Source organism: Pan paniscus, chromosome 14 (assembly GCF_029289425.2).
Source record: "Pan paniscus chromosome 14, NHGRI_mPanPan1-v2.0_pri, whole genome shotgun sequence".
Lineage (NCBI taxonomy): Eukaryota > Metazoa > Chordata > Mammalia > Primates > Hominidae > Pan > Pan paniscus.
In genome coordinates this window covers 36,145,819-36,158,888 of record NC_073263.2, presented here as the reverse complement: position 1 = coordinate 36,158,888, position 13,070 = coordinate 36,145,819, and the positions used below count along the sequence as shown (strand labels likewise).

At 40.7% G+C, this 13,070-nt stretch overlaps 1 pseudogene; it reads left to right on the top strand.

Annotated features, from left to right (window-relative positions):
• LOC129393665 (histone-lysine N-methyltransferase SETMAR-like) overlaps positions 1-11,967 on the top strand; it is a 50,907-nt pseudogene extending 38,940 nt beyond the window's left edge.
• The last annotated feature ends 1,103 nt before the right edge of the window (positions 11,968-13,070 follow it).

Genomic DNA, 13,070 nt, shown 5'->3' with positions numbered 1-13,070 from the left:
AATTATCCAGTTGCTGATTGGAAGTTCCTTATGCAAGGTCAGTGCTTGCTGCCTGTTGGGCTTTGCAGCTAGAGCCCAGCCAAATAATAACAGGCCAGGTCTGGCTGGCCTGTTTCACTGGGACACCCCAATTCTTCTTTGGGCTGATCTGATTCCCACCCTGCTAATATCTTCCATTCTTCTTCTTGGGGAGCACAGACCTGACTCCTAGTAGTATAGGAGTCCTGGGGAAAATGGGAGCTGGGAGGAGTTCTCACCATTCAGTAGACTTTCCCCTAATTTGTCTTCACACAGTAGTAACCCTATCCACCACTATCAGCTGTGCTCTGTGTTCCCCAGCCCAGAATACTTCTGGTTTACCCTCCTCAGAGAGCAAACCCCTATTCTTTTCCTGGCTGCTTCTTAAACACTTTTTAACCCAGCTTTCTGTTTTCAGCTTTGTGCTTATCCCTCCTTTTAGCAGTCACTGCTGCTGTGGATCCTGAATCTTTCTGGGGTTCTGTGTTGCAAATCACATTGTTTCTTGGTTTCCCCTTCTGCTGGCATAGATGTCAGCTGTCTCTGGTCTAAAATCTCAGCCTCCCCTCCTCCACTGGCTTTTTAGCTTCACATTTTGTTGACTGCTGCTTAGCACCAGTTTCTTTGCCCTTGTGGTTGATGATTTTAGCTATCATTTTAATGGGAATTAAAGAGGAAACAGTGGTAAATGCCTGCGTTAAATTTAACTTCTTTAACTGGTAGAGCCCTCGGTGTTTTATTCCCCAGACCTTGGCATTTAATAGACACTTAGTGGAAGTTAATTGAATAAATATGTCAGTGCTCAGAACACAATCCCCCAAATATGGCACCTTGGTAACTGAGAAAACTGCAGAAGCGGTCGCTTTGACCTTACACTCCTTTCTATTTGAAAACTGTTGATAAAGGAATTGTCTGGAGGACAAGAAGAATCTGAACAAATAGGCTTTGCTAAGCTCCCCCGCAGTTTATTACCATTAGATCATATTCTTTGCATCAAATTATACTTCTATATCACTGTCCATTCTTCTTCCAACCTAAGCATTAAAATATGGATTTGCCTGGTTTGAGGGTCTTCATTTTTGGAGGCTCCCATGTTATGTAAAACTTTGGTTAAATAAATTTGTTATGCTTTTCTCTTGTTAATTTCTTTTTTCTAGATTAAATTCTATTCCTTTCTTATTTCTCTTTTGTAATTGTGTGAGAGATAAATAAAATAAATGTCTTTTTTGAGCAGTGGCTCTTTTCTATGGCTGTGCATTGGACTTGAAGGGAATCAGGATATGCCACCCCAAAATATGTCACTTTGGCATAAGGATTATTTTGAGCTGAAGAGATCTGAGTTTCTGAAATTCCTTATCTACCTAAAAGCAGAGCCTCCCAAAAGAGCTCAATTTTCCTAAGTGCCTTCCCAGGGAGTAACTCTTATTTTCTCTTCTTGGCACTACACTCAAGCAAACGTCATCACAAGACTATCATATGTTCCATCTATTCTCCTAAGGGCCATTTATCTTTCCAAAAACTATTTGCTTTTCCACATGTGCCCTTTTCTCTCTTCCCTTTCCCCTACTAAGCTGGGTATGTAGACCCCAAGTTCTAATGATCCCTTTGAGTTACTCATCTCTGAGTGTCCCGTGTGCATAGATGATTGCATGATGCACATGCTAATAAAATTGTATGCTTTTCTTTTGTTTATCTGCCTTTTGTTAGTCTAATTTTACAAGGCCTCAGCCAGAGAATGAACCTAAGATGGGTGGGGAAAAAATAAAATACTAATGCCTGGGAACCGTCATCAGAAACTCTGATTTAACTAGCCTGGGGTGCAGCCTGGGCATTGGATTGTTAAATGCTCCCCAGTGGATTCAAATGAGCAGCGAAGGTTGAGAACCAACTCCTTAAAGTATATTATAGATGACATATGTAAAAATAGATGCCATAATCTACGTTAAGTAAATCAGCTAGTCAGTAAGACAATAGCAGCAGAGATTTACGGGTTGCACATTTAATCTCAACAAAAATTCTGAGCACTTTACAGTTTATTGCGTTGTCTGAATGAATGTAGCCAGCAGACTCAAAATGCCATAGAGGTGTTGATTAGGAAGGTTTTGCTGACAGTTAGGGAGTTGCTTTCTTGTTATGCTAACCCAGACTTTTCTTCACTCTTCCCAGTTTTCAAGACAATGTTTAGCTTCCTCAAATGTTTATTTCCCCAGGGTTCACAGTCATCTCTTGCATAGCGTAGACTTCCTGGAGTAGGCTGATGGAGGCGGAGATTTTCTCAGAAAACAAAAACCCAAGGATATTCGTGGTAGAGAAAGAATGAACTTAAATGCATCTCCTTGATGTGCTGGCTAAATATCTTAAGCTGTCGCGCTCTTCTTTCTCAAAATTCACTTCAGAGCTTCAATACTACTTTTGGTTTGCTAAATTTTTGTGCATTGATTTTGTTCACAGTGTTCTAAAGATGCATTCACATTTTTCTGCATCTGATTCTCAACTCCAAACATTAAGTCCTAAATTAATTTTAATGAACCTGTGCTCTAAATATTAATTACTGTTTTGATCATGGAGTCATGACCAAATAGGAGTTTTCATTTGAAAAACTAATGAATTGATCGATAATTGGTATATATGAAGGGTTTGATCCACTCAAAACTATAAAAAGAATGACACCTCAGAGACTACCACTTGTGATTTGTAGAAGTGGATTTATCAGAGGAGGTTGGTAGGAAATGCTGTCTTGCACTGAATCAGGAGACATGAGCCCTACTGTTCTACCATGCCATGATACGTGGCCTTGGATAACTCCATTATTGAACTGTGCCTGTTTCTTCATACATAAAATAGAGTTGTTGGTAGATATCTTCTCGGCCTACCTTCCACGGTTGTTGTAAAGATTTAAGTAGTAACCTTTCTCACCACATCGCATTCACTAGGATGCAGATTACCTTTTGTCAGTGCTTTTGAGTATCATTTAACCTAGATCTGTGGTTCTCAGATCTAACTGTAGTCTGTATCAGAATCACCTGGAGTGTTTGTTAAAACATTTTGCTGGGCTCCATCCTCAGAATTTCTGATCCATTGGGTGTGGCATGGGGCCCAAGAATTAGCCTTTCAAACAAGTTTCCAGGTAATGCTCATGCCGCTGGACAGGGAACCACACTTTGAGAACCACTGGTCAAAAGCTCGTCTCTACATATGAAAGGCCCAGTAGACCCTCTTAGCAAAATTTGAGGTTAATTGATGGTGTACTCTACTTTTGCTTTCTGCTGTCATCACTTTCAGCTTCTCCACAGCTGAGAACTCTGATCTCCTCCCCATTCTTCTCCACTGTGCTTCTCCCTGGGCTCTCTTGCCTTGGTTTCCTTCCTCTTCTGTGCATGTACAGCCATGTGACTGGGTCTCTGCTCCTTTGGCTGCTTCCTGGTACCCTGCTTCCCATAACCTCCTGCTGCCCTTTGGCTTCTCTGGAAAGCTGCCTTCCCAATGGGCAGGACATAACCTCCAAGCCTATTCTTGCCTCAAGCTTTCCCGTCTCCTCTCACAATTTATTCATTCTCTGTGTAAACCTGAGAACTACTAGGTGACAGTGTTACAGGAAAGGGATCCAGATCCAGACCCCATGAGAGGGTTCTCAGGTCTCGTGCAAGAAAGAATTCAGGGCAAGTCAATAGAGTAAGGTGAAAGCAAGTTTATTAAGAAAAAAAAAAGGCATAAAAGAATGCTTACTCCATAGAGCAGCCCCAAGGGCTGCTGGTTGCCCATTTTTATGGTTATTTCTTCATTGTATGCTAAATGAGGGGTGGATAATCCATGCCTCCCCTTTTTAGACCACATAGAGTAACTTCCTGATGTTGCCATGGCATCTGTAAACCGTCATGGTGCTGGTGGGAGTAGAGCAGTGAGGACAATGAGAGGTCACTCTTGTGGCCATCTTGGTTTTGGTGGGTTTTAGCTGGCTTCTTAACTGCCACCTGTTTTATCAGCAAGGTCTTTATGACCTGCATTTTGTGCTGACCTCTTATCTCATTCTCTGACTTAGAATGCCTTGACCATCTGGGAATGCAGCCCAGTAGGTCTCAGCCTCATTTTACCCAGCTCCTATTCAAGATGGAGTTGCTCTGGTTCAAATGCCTCTGACACCAGGACTCAATTGGGTGGTCTAATTAGACTAAAATGTTAATAGCTGATATATTACCCCACTCGGGCTTCTGGATTAATTGACACTTTATTGCTCACTTCCTGGGTGCCAGAACCTGGGATGATAACTGGGTGCATATCTGTGAATAAAACATATATTATTTCTGCTTTTGTGGTGCTTCTGACTAATGAGGAAAATGAATTTTAGACAATGGACTGGGACCAGTAGGTGGAGATGATGCCCCTTTGATACCATCAAATAATAGTAGGAAACGAGGGCTGCTGCTGGGGTCCTTGAGTCTCCTGCCCTGTGTGTCCCCAAGGGCCAATTATGTCACCTTTCTTAAACTCTTAGAAAAGACAGCTAAATTGTTGGGTGAAATTGATGATTTCCAATTCTAGGGCCTTGAAAAAAAATAGTATTTCAACTAATATTTATTGAGGGCTTACCATGTGTCCAGGCCTGTTTTAAGAACTTTACATGATAATCCTCACATCAGCCCATTAGACAGGGTCTACTAATATCCCCATCCTGCAGATGAGAAAATGGAGGCACAGGTGGACTATATTCTTAGCTTATGGTCACCCCCTATCAAGGGGTGGGTAATCAGTGTTTGAATGTGAAATAATTTTTTGCTCAATGACAGTAACACCTTCCTGGCTACCCTGCCATTTCCCCTGGATATGTTTCTTGTTCTTTCAAGATGGGTTATGGAAACCACAGAAAAAAGATGTGCATGTCTTTTAGTCATTATTTTAGGGAAAGGCATTGTGTTTTTGCCCCTCAAAATCTGTGGAATCGGTTATTTACTGGAAAATGGACATGTGCTATTAAAAAATCCAGGTATGGGCTGGGCGCGGTGGCTTATGCCTGTAATCCCAGCACTTTGGGAGGCTGGAGGGGGGCAGATCACAAGGTCAGATCGAGACCATTCTGGCCAACATGGTGAAGCCCTATCTCTACTAAAAATACAAAAATTAGCTGGGCGTGGTGGTGAATGGCTGTAGTCTCAGCTACTCGGGAGGCTGAGGCAGGAGAATCGCTTGAACCAGGGAGTCGAAGGTTGCAGTGAGCCGAGATCATGCCATTGCACTCCAGCCTGGTGACAGAGCGAGATTCCGTCAAAAAACAAAACAAAACAAAACAAAAAAACAGGTGTGTAACTTTACATCACTGTAAGAACACTCACTATAACCTGTCTACTTCTACATGTGCTTCTCTGACTTTAGAGCCAGTGGACCATGAGGGAAATTGCCAGTAAAAATCAATGCTCCTTTATACACAGGCTAATTCCAAAGAATTATTGGTTTACATGACATCTCCATGACCCAGGTGAAAAGCTGAGACATTTTACAAGCACATAGTACAATTATCCAAGGGAACTACATACAAGTAAAATACTAATGTAATACCTATTTCAAAAGAAATAAAAAGAAACTGTGAGTGACTTTGGAAAATATACGTAGTCTCATTTGTTGCTTTTCCCTATGGGTTTGCTAGCTCTTGAGCAATGGATTCCTAACCCAAGCTACACTCTAGAATCACCCCCAAATCCCTTGGAACAATGATATCAGAATCTCTGGGGGCTGGAACCCTGGCAGTAGTATTTTTTTAAAGCTTTCCAGGTGATTCCAATGTGCAGCCAAAGTTGAGATCCACTGGCCTAGGGTCAGCTCAGGGTATCTTGTAGCAATGCTGATGTATGCCAGTCTTCAGAGACAGAGGGAGAGGACTAGAGCAAAATAGCAATGTTTTCCTTCCTGCAAGTGTTTAGGAAATATTAATGAGCACCCTGACATTTGTCTGATCGCCATCATCTGGAACATTCTGCAATAATTTATCCAACAAGTAATTTAATTAGCATGGTGGAAAGCAAAGCACATCATGAACACGTAGGACACTAATAAACTGACTAGAGGCAGCTCACGATGAGACGATAGATTATGACATTTTGAAAGAGATATAGAATTAAGTACATGACGAGGGCTTAATAAAACCCTGATTGAATCAAGGCTCTCTTACCTGATAGGTGAAATGAATACAAATGGGGAAGCAAGATAGAAATTGTGTTATTCAGGAAAACTGTACAAGTGGTGAGTGTGGAAAGAGGTTCTGTAGAATCTGTTTATTTAAGCAGATATTCTTAGAATAGTAGCAATAATCTATCAATCACTTCACTCAGGGATTTAGTTTCAAGGTAAATTGTATTACCTTTCAGGTACCAAAATATTTAATAATAAACTAGCTTTGAATTTGCAAATAATCATTTCTTTAAAGTGTTAGCTCAGAAACTGATTCTGTTGAAGGGATTTCTCCTTAGTTCAGCTAAAGATGGGGTCCTTGTCACATGGCCATGAAATATTAGGCTCGCAGACACTTTGAAGGGTGAGAAAAATGGGATTTATTGGGCAAAAAGGAAAAAAGGGAAACAGGGACCCTCAGCAGAGTGAGAGTCCTGCTCTAGTGGGCTTCCTGCCTCCCAGACTGAATCCCAGGTTCCACCCAGGAAGAGGAGGGGCCAGGCTCCTCCCCACTGCAAACGGCGTGAACTTCTGTGGCTTCACCCCAGTGCACACTCCTCCCAGTGCGCAGGTGGTTGGAATTTCAGTGGGGACCCCTTTACACTTGGCTCTCTCAATTCCACATTGTGAGTCAGCAGTATAACCAGGAAAAAAAAAAAGCATTCAGGATCCATTCAAAAATATGCTTCTTAGACTTTCTGAAGGATTACTACAGAGTTCTTCCGATTTTTTTTCTATTTAATATACTCACACGTTTTGCTCATGAGCTTATTAGCATACATGTGTATTGATTTAAAAAGGACTCTGAGGCTGGGTGCAGTGGCTCAAGCCTGTAATCCCAGCACTTTGGGAGGCTGAGGCGGGTGGATCACCTGAGGTCAGGAGTTCGAGACCAGCCTGGCCAATATGGTGAAACCCCATCTCTACTAAAAATACAAAAATTAGCCGGGCGTGGTGGCAGTCTCCTGTAATCTCAGCTACTTGGGAGGCTGAAGCAGGAGAATCGCTTGAACCTGGGAGGCGGAGGTTGCAGTGAGCCGAGATCACACCATTGCACTCCAGCCTGGGGGCCAAGAGCGAGACTTCATCTCAAAAAAAAAAAAAACCAGACTGGAGTCAGATAATCTGGGTACCATTCCGGCTTCACTGCTGGCTAGCTTTATGACTTTGGGCAGGTTAACATCATCTTCGTGCCACAGTTTTCTCATCTGTAAAATGGGGATAATAACCTGCCTCACAGAGTGGTTGTGAGAAGAAATGTGTTATTTGTAGAATTCTCTTACTGGGTTCTGGCACACAGCACCATATGCCTGTTAACCCTGCAATTACAAGGACAAAGAACTAATTTCTGGATCCACACACTCCTTTCCCTCTTTTTCTCTTGCCTTTTGTCTGTCTTCAGGCCATTTCACTGTTAATTAGCACCTCCATCTTATCATGAGTGACAGAAATAAAGATAGGAAATCAAGACAGTCAATTTTGGTATTATCACCTAGTTAAAATATAAAAAGTCTGAAGCCATTGACAAAAATGAGATTTGGGGTTGTCTATAGAATTCAGTTATCTGTGTTCTTCCCAGAACTTGCAATTCTCCCAACTTGTCCTTTGACATGGATAATTGAAGATTAGTCCAAACCATTGGCACCAAACTCCAGATATATGTTAGAATCATTGGAGATGTTTTGAAAAATGCCTTTGCTCTGGTTCACCCCTAGATTACTGTCATTGGAATCTTCATGGTAGTTTTTTTTTCTTTCAGAAAAAGGAAGATTAGAAGGGAAGGAAAGTTCCTTCTTTGACTGTTCGTGTATTGAGCTGGCCTTCTGTTTTCTAAGTCCGGCTGGTGTTTAGAGGTGTTGTGTGTTTTCTGAGTGCTTTTGTGAGTTATCGGGCCCCAGCCCCATGAGTGATTTTTCACCTGCACAGCCCCTAATGCCAGTGATAACACTGCTCCAGCTCATCCCTTACACTTGGGCATCCAGCCTCTGCTGTAGCTACTGCAGGTCCCATCCCTTCTCTAGTGACCCCATTATACAGGATCTAAAACTATCTCCAGTGGATCATGAGAAACACTCATGCTTCTTTTTCCCTGACAAACTTGAAGTCCAGGCTCATTCCTTTGGCAGCCACCTTTCCCTCAGCACCATTTGTATCAGCTGGTCAGCCCATTATTTATCCTCCAGATTTCTCAGAGGGGAGTTAGTCACTAGTGTACTGGGTCCTTCTAATTTCAGGGTACACATATCACGCTCTGCAAATGATCCCTCTGTAGTTCCTTTCTTTTTGTTCACAACAAAGAGATGAACACTTCCCAGCTCTGACAGCGGACTAAGACTCACGCCACAACTCTCTTTACAGAAAACTTCTTCCTTCTCTCCAACCTCCAAGGGCTCTGAAAGAGCTAGAAAGAGAGAAGACACTGTAACCCCTTTCTCCCCAGAATATGCTCCATCTGGTGGGAGGGGAAACAGTTGTGACTTGAATGAAGCTGGAAGGTTTGATTAATAAGTAAGGGTGACCTTTCTAATTTCTAATTTGAAACTTTGCTTGGCCTTTAGCGGAATTGTAGGACTTCGTAATTTTGAAACTAACCAGAGAGTTAGGAGATTGCTAGCCTTTTGATCCAGAAAGAGGGAGGAACCACCTCAGCTAAATAACATTAAAGTTATAGTGGGATAATAAAATTAAGTTGCTTTGTGATTATATCCACTAAGACATACTTGCTGAAGTACAGGGTTACACGGAGATCCAGACAGGATCAATTAGTTGTAAAATGAATTCTCAAGAAATTTAAAATATTAATGAGGTTTGGGTTAACGATTCTATAAACTACTTAAATGTATGAGAACATCTGCTTACAATAATGTCTATGGTTTTATATATATAAAATATAACAGTTGTTATTCATTTTTTTCAGACCATAGTTAGTGAGCAATTTTTTAAATTTTATTTTAATTTCCTAAAAATTGAATAGAGAGGGGGCTGGTCTCAAACTCCTGGCCTCAAGCAATCCTCCCACTCCCAAAAGTGCTAGGATTATAGGCATGAGCCACCATGCCCAGTCCTTTCGTACTTTGAGACCACTCCATATCATCACTTTATTGGATCTTTCTCTCTGGTAGGGGCACAATATTATACACAATTCTATTTTTTTTAGGAAATGGAAATATTGTTAAGTAAACATTTTATTTTTTAAAATGTAATGTTGACAACACTTCCTTAATTTGCCATATATATTAATTCACGAAAAGAATTCTAGTCTCCTTCTCTAAATAAAAATGATGTTGAATATCTCTTCCTGAACTTATATTTCACACCTATTAGAATGTTTATAATTAAAAAGACCAACTATACCAAGTGTTGTTGAGAATGGAGAGGAAATAGAACTCTCAAAGATTACTATTGGGAAGGCAAAATTACAACGACTTTGGATAGCAGTTTGGAAGTTTCTTACAAAGTTAAATGTACACCTATCATAAAGGACAGCTATTCTACACAAAGATATTTCCTAAGAGAAATGGAAGCATATGTCCATACATAGACTTATACGTGAATGTTCATAGCAGCTTTGTTTGTAATAGCCAAAAAGGGAAACAGCTTAAATGTCAACATTTCATTGATGTCAACCACCAAAAAGTGACCAAATAAACAAACTGTGGTATATCCCTATAATGGAATACTATTCAGCAATAAAAATTAACAAATGATACCCACACACACACAAAAAGAATTCTAGTCTCCTTCAAATTGTCAATCAAATGTTGACAATCTGATTTTTTGATACTGAGAATTCCTTTGCTCACCATCATCATAAGTCATCTTATGAAAATTAGACTTCAAGTGGGATGGTTTTGGATTGTGGAAGAGAGACAGTAAGAAATTATCCATTGTAACTGTATGTGTTAAACCAGAAATTCCCTGGCCTGATGCAGATGTTTTAAAAGCAAACAGATTAATTATGCTGTGTTTTTGTAATCATCTTATTTTTTGATGTTTCATTTCTCAGCAACACCTGGGTAATTTTATTTTTGTTTTTATTTTTTGTAGAGATGGGGTTTCACCGTGTTGGCCAGGCTGGTCTCGAACTCCCAACCTCAGGTGATCCCCATGCCTCGGCCTCCCAAAGTGCCAGGATTACAGGTGTAAGCCACTGTGCCTGGCCAAGTCAAAGTATTTAACTTTAATAACTCACCATTGCTCAGAATTATTTGGCCCTGCAATACTCTTCTCTCTTCACAGTAGCCCATTTTCCCCTCAAATAGTGGAGGTGCACTCCAGTTTGGAAAAACTTCTCTTAAAAAGCTACTATGATGTGACTTTATAAGTAGGCAAAGCTGTAAGCAGATGTTTGGGCTGTATCATGGACATGGAAAACTGTAACTACTAGAGCCAGGCAGGTAGAATTCCATGCTCAGTGTTTACCAGCTATGTGACCTTGATCCAGTTGTTTAACTACTATGTCTCATTTCCTTATCTGTGAAATGGAATGAATGGAATGAGAATACCCACTTTGCAACTTGCTTTTTTAAAATAAAGATATCTGTCAAGTATCTAGTGTATGCTTGATATGACCATAGTGCTGAATAAAAAGAGTTATTAGGTTGGTACAAAAGTAATTGAGGTTTTTGTATTGTTGGAATTTGCCGTTTAATATTGGAATGCATTCTTTAAAAAATGTGGTTGTGTTATATGTCATTTTAACGGGTATTTCTCATTTTACGTTTTTTGCTAACGACTTATAACTTGCTGTTTATTTTTTGTTTAATTTAGCCTATGAAAATGATGTTAGACATAAAGCAAATTAAAGTGGCTTTCTTATTCGAATTCAAAATGGGTCATAAAGCAGTGGAGACAACTCGCAACATAAATGACACATTTGGCCCAGGAATGAATGTACAGTGCAGGTGGTTCAAGATGTTTTGCAAAAGAGACGAGAGCCTTGAAGATGAGGAGCCCAGTGGCTGGCCATCAGAAGTTAACAACCAGTTGAGAGCAATTATCAAAGTTGATCCTCTTACAACTACAAGATAAGTTGCCAAAGAACTCAATGTCGATCATTCTATGGTCCTTTGGCATTTGAAGCAAATTGGAAAGGTGAAAAAGCTTGATAAGTGGGTGCCTCATGAGCTGAGTGAAAATAAAAAACAATCGTTGCTTTGAAGTGTCATCCTCTTTTATTCTATGCAACAACAAACCATTTCTCTATTGCATTGTGACATGCCACGAAAAGTGGATTTTATATGACAGCCAGCAACGACCGGCTCATTGATTGGATTGAGAAGAAGCTCCAAAGCACTTCCCAAAGCCAAAATTGCACCAGAAAAAGGTCATGCTCACTGTTTGGTGGTCTGCTGCAGGTCTGATCCACTACAGTTTTTTGAATCCCTATTAAACCATTACATCTGAGAAGTATGCTCAGCAAATTGATGAAATGCTCCAAAAACTGCATCGCTTGCAGCCAGCATTGATCAGCAGAAGGGGCCCAATTCTTCTCCACAACTCCTGACCATGCTTTGCACAACCAATGCTTCAAAAGTTGAACAAATTGGGCTACGAAGTTTTGCCTCATCCGTCATATTCATCTGACCTCTCACCAACCGACTACTACTTCTTCAAGCATCTCGACAACTTTTTGCAGGGAAAACACTTCCACAACCAGCAGAATGCAGAAAATGCTTTCCAAGAGTTCATCCAATCCCAAAGCAGGGATTTTTATGCTACAGGAATAAGCAAACTTATTTCTCTTTGGCAAAAAGTATTGATTATAATGGTTCCTATTTTGATTCATAAAAATCGGTTTGAGCTTAGTTACAATGATTTAAAATTTACGGTCCGAAACTACGATAACGTTTGCACCAACCTAATACTATCATTGTTGCCTTGGAGCCGCTGGTGAACTGTGTGACTCTCTCCAGCATCACATACAGCAGGCTTTAAATTCTTTAAAGAAGAAATTAAAGGCAAGTTTTCATAAAGTGGTAATTTTTAAAGATTGAGTCAAGAAAGATAGCTGGGTTCTGTTTTAAAATCTGATGTTAGTTGTATCCTAAGAATGAATACAATATATTTTATATATTGCATATCAGTAACAATTATGATGTCACTTATTATTTGAATTTAAAAGAGGATGCTGAATGGAGCTTTTTTCTGTTTTCTTGGAAGTTTAGTTGAAGCCCTAAAGCAGAGAAAATAAGCAAAAGATGCCTCCACATACTAAAATGAAGTGCCTGACATGTCTAAGCTAGATCTACTGAAAGATATTAGATCCTGTCTGATATAATAGGCATCAAAACTATCACTCACCTCCAGCCACCGTCAGCCTATATAAGAGAAGATGATCACCAAGGAAGGAAAGCTGTTGGCCTAGTGGGGCCAGCATGGCATTTCCTACCCTCCTAGACAAGCACTGGGGATCTGAGAGGCATGCTAACCACAATTGGGGTTGTCTCAAGGGGAGATATTTGGCATCTCACTTCCAGCTCCATGTTCACTGAGCTGCAGATACTCCGGGGCCCACCAGGTGCACTAAAGTGGAGGAGGTGGAGCATGGCAAGAAGTTGGCATGGGTTTTCCGTAGACCAGGGCCCCTGTGAATATAAACACTGATGCCTGATTTCTGTCTGGAATATTGTGAAGATAGGTAGACAGCTGAAGAAGCCCCTTAACCCACTGACAGAAGGCAGAGAGAGAGCTAGGGCTTCCTCATTTGCTGTGGAAAGATGCATGAGGTCCTCAAGGATGGAGAGAAATAGCAGTTGCAGATGGTCACCAGAGAGAGAGGCCTCTACGAGTCTGCTGAAGAGTTCATTGTCTATGTCAGGGAATGAGAATATCCTGAAGGTGTGCAGTGAGGATGGGGAAGGGCTCCACAGAACCCTAAATGATGCCTTGAC